Raw genomic sequence first — 4,550 nt, forward strand, 5'->3', positions numbered from 1 at the left:
GGAACAGCAATGGCCATAGATTTTTCAGTATTTTCTGAGAAGGTGCATAAATCACCCTGCTTAATAACTAGAACTTTAATTCTTGAACATTTATTACTTTGTGTTTCTCTTTCAGTAGTATTGCTTGTGTGGAAATTGAAATAGCCACCCCCACCTCCTGCAGAGGTTTTTGTGGTAATACTTAAAATAACTTGTTTCTTTCTTCAACAGCTTTATTGATAATGAACCATCTGAAATAGTTATGTGCACCATAACTATTTGCAAAGTTTTAGTCATGCTATTTAGGAAGGATCCACATCAAAAAATGTTGAATCTGGGTTTCAGTTCAGATTGTATAACCTAAACTTGTCAGAAGTTACAAATTACATTTTAAAAAAATGTTGGCCATCTTTGAATTACACATGTAAGTTTTAATTCAAAGAGAGGGAGAGAAGAAAGAAAGAAAGAAAGAAAGAAAGAAAGAAAGAAAGAAAGAAAGAGAAAGAGAGAGAGAGAGAGAAAGAAAGAAAGAAGAAAGAAAGAAAGAAAGAAAGAAAGAAAGAAAGAAAGAAAGAAAGAAAGAGAAGAGAAAGAAAGAAAGAAAGAAAGAAAGAAAGAAAGAAAGAAAGAAAGAAAGAAAGAAAGAAAGAAATGGAAGGAAGGAAGGAAGGAAGGAAGGAAGGAAGGAAGGAAGGAAGGAAGGAAGGAAGGAAGGAAGGAAGGAAGAGGATATGCAATGGTGACATACCATTGACTAAGCTTTTTGTAAGTGAACTCAGTCTTTAGTGAAAAAGATTCATACATTAACCATATTGCTGTTGTTTCAGCCATGGAAGTACCAACCATTAAAAAGGAACCACAAAAGACTTTTTATTATTATTTTTCCTAATGGACTAAATGCAATAGAAATTATTTTGCACTTGGATGCAAGGCAACAGAGAAACCAAAAAGTAATCTTTTATATAAAAAAATTACAGCTATGTGATCTATTTTATATTGTTTGGTCTCATCATCCTATTTAATTATGGTACTTTTTTAGTGCTTATCTATCTAGTTTGTTGTTTCATACAATACTATACAGTTTTGTAATGGAATAAGTAATGCATGTGATTACAATATATAACTAATAAGAAATGTTACAGAATGTTACCACCTTTGTTTCTAATTACTTATGTTCATACCAACAATGATACTCAAAACAATCTTTTTGTACCATGATAAAGAATAGCTATTAAGATTGTCATAAGACAGTTCCGTTGCTTTTGAAATTGTATCTAATCAGAGAAACTAACAGCTAACAAATAATGACAATAACAACGCAACACATTTTGGCAGTATCCATGGCAGCTCCACCAGCTCAGACTTCACTATGTGATAAAATGTGCCTATATTACCCATACATGAACAAATCAGTATAGTGCATCTAAAGCAAGGCTTGTGGGGTATCATCCAACTTACTTTAGATACAAAAGCATATCTAGCTGTTCCATTACTATAAGATTATATGAAAAGAACTTGATGCACTTCATGACATGGTGAAGATGAAGATGCAAATCCATATGTAGGCCAAGAGTAGTGAAGAGCTACTCTTTTGAGGAACAAGCATGCTTTGGTCCAAAGATTCTACTTTAAGAGAAGACATACTTGGATAATTCCACATACAAGTCCTATTAGGGGAATAATGTGCTGACTGCATAATTTTTGTGAAAGGAGTAAAGTTGGGGAGGGGACATGGAGACAGCAGCAGAACAAGGAACAGTAGGAAATACCGCAGGCATGACAGAATGGGGCCAGTAATACCAGGATCTGCTGGTAGCTTAGCAAGAAAGAACAACTTATATAAGAAATAAGAGCTGACAGCTCAGATATCACTATAGAAAACTGTTGACATGACCATCATAAGATAAATCATCTTTTGTGATGCTTGGCCTGCTGCAGTCAAGGCAAAGGATAAAAAGAAGGGAGAGACAGGAGAACCTGAACTTAAATCTGCTATTGCACAGAATAACTGCATAGAGTAATGCATGCTGTACGTGCAAAAGAACAGAGTTAGATCAGAGGACGTTCTTCCCGATTGCTCCACATAATTCCAAAATGCAGACCTTCTTTGTAGCAGAGTAACCGGTGAAGAGTTTCAAAATGCAAATTACTCATAAGCGTAACCTCTTTTTAAGGTCAAAAGTCTAAAGTAGTATTTCTCAACCTTAGCAGCTTTAAGATATCTGGACAATTCCCAGAATTCAGACATTTCAAAGTAGCCAAGGTTGAGAACCACTGATCTAAAGTAAGCCTATGGGTTACAGCTTGGATCAGGGCTACTGTGTGCTAGGAGAGGAGTTTTACATCTTTCCCCAGATGTTTGTTTTCAAAATACTTTGACCCTCCCTTTCCCACAGATCGACTTTATGTATAGTACTGAGCCACAATGTTCATTTTATCTTGGTATATTGCTTGAACCCAACCAAATTGCACTGATTCAGAAAACTGGAAGAATTGTAGAACAGGTCTAAACTTATGTGTAAAAGATGGCAGCAGAGTGTCTGCTGGGAGCATGGTGACTTGAATATGTATTTCCATTCACTCATATTTGATTCTTGGAGACTGCCTGGACAAATCCCCACAGTTTTCTTGTCAAGTCTTTTCATAAATGCCACGGCCTCCTTCCTAGGGCTGAAAGAGGGAGAGAGATTGACCCAAGGCCACCCAGCTGGCTTTGTGCCTGAGGTGGGACTAGAACTCCCAGTCTCCCGGTTTCTAGCCTGATACCTTAACTACTGCACAAAACTGGCTCTTAATCATATATTATCTATAAGTATATAACATATAATTACATTATACAAAATTGTATAATTACATATATAATAAAGCAGCACATATTCATAGAATCACAGAGAGGAGAGGAAATTATTAGTTGATGTTAACTGGAAATGGGAAGCAATTACCTGGAACAATATTCTCTCATTTACCAGGCTAGACCCTGCAGCTCTCTCTGATACTCTGGTCAATTTGTCACCTTTGCTATTAGATAAGCACAGCTATATCCAAGAGAGTTTAGTTCTCTTTTTAAAAGGGGTATTTTATGTTGTGTCAGTATATAAATGCTGTTAAATGAGTAAATGATAATCCTTGGTTTATAATGAGTCTGCATAACATTTAATAAGTGCTTCAGAAAGCACCACTAAGGCACTATGAGAGTATGTATTATTGAAATATCTAGCATTTCAGTTTCTCCTGCAGCCTGAAGCAAAATTGCCATGAGGTTATTGTGTCAGCCTTTGGAGGCAGGACAGGTCAGAGAATATAATTACTACTTGAAGTCTACTTTATTGTTGAGGAATATAATAACAGAATCTTGAAAACTTTCTAATGTATCCCTCTGCCCCCTCTTATACAAAGCAGAAACAAGATGGAGTTATCTTGAAATTCTTTCTCATTCTGTTCCTCGTTCCCAAGAATGAACTGTCATTTGTTTACTATTCTTGTGTTCTGTCACAGACCAAGACTCAGATTCTGACTCTGAAGAAGTTGATCCACTGAACCTGTGGAATTTAAGCCTCAGACGACACCTAGCCAGGAATCACTTGAAGCTGATCATACACAGCTACCACCAGAACATCTGGAGGATTAAGTTGATGAGCCATAGTCTCAAAACCTTGGACTCTGTGAGCAGAGCAAGGAAGCTCAATGAAGCTCCTTGATAGGCAAGGCAGTAACTGTCTTTATTAAAAGCTGGCTGCAGGCTGATTTTAGAGTCAGGCTTGAATCTTTCTCTTGGAAACAACTGCCTGATGTCTACTTTGATAGTCATTCCTATATATTTTATTCATGTAAAAAAACACAACATTCTGACTTTTGGACTAGTTGATAAACCTGGCTTGGCTTTCTGAATTGTGGACTGGATTTTGACTTTTCTTCTGTGTGTTCCTGTTGAAAGTGAAACTAAAACTTTCTTTCCAAGAGACTATATTTTAATTTACATTCCTTTCCTCATCTGTCTTTATTAATCAGTCTTGAGTAAATTACTATTATCAAATAGAAATGGTGGGTCTGAGATATAAACCAGCATAGATACCCAGACCCAGAGTATCTTCCAGATTTACTGATGTAATCGGGAATTTCAGTTGGCAAAATGAAAGATATAATAGTGGTAAATACTGTATTCTACTATTTGGAATACAGGCATCATGCCATCTCATCTGACATGGCATATATACAATGGCAGCATTGTAATAAGTGAAGTTTATCCAAGGCATGATTACTTCTAATTGAAAACTTTTCTGTCAGGCCCAGCACAAGAACAACATAACACAATCCAGTCAAAGTTTGGTTTTTTTATTTCTTTATACCATATTGACAGAAACTTGCCAAGCTAAACCTATACCACCCTAAGCTAATGGATTTATCCTGTGAGATTCTAGGGCGGAGCTGACATCTCTTCCTCTTCTCATGATCCAGTTCCAGGCTGTGCTGTCTCTTTCTCTCCTTTGAATGTGCTCCCTCCTTCCTGGGAACCTTTTGCATTAACCGTAGTCCCTCACATAACCTCTCTATTCATAGACACATTCCATCAC

At 36.6% G+C, this 4,550-nt stretch overlaps 1 long non-coding RNA gene across 1 annotated transcript; it reads left to right on the plus strand.

Annotated features, from left to right (window-relative positions):
- Positions 1-609: 609 nt before the first annotated feature.
- On the plus strand, positions 610-3,872 carry LOC310642982. Its single transcript, XR_014493001.1, has 2 exons — positions 610-929; positions 3,475-3,872. It is a non-coding gene; the product is annotated as an uncharacterized lncRNA (long non-coding RNA).
- The last annotated feature ends 678 nt before the right edge of the window (positions 3,873-4,550 follow it).

The sequence above is a fragment of the Vipera ursinii genome, assembly GCF_947247035.1.
Source record: "Vipera ursinii genome assembly, chromosome: 7".
Lineage (NCBI taxonomy): Eukaryota > Metazoa > Chordata > Lepidosauria > Squamata > Viperidae > Vipera > Vipera ursinii.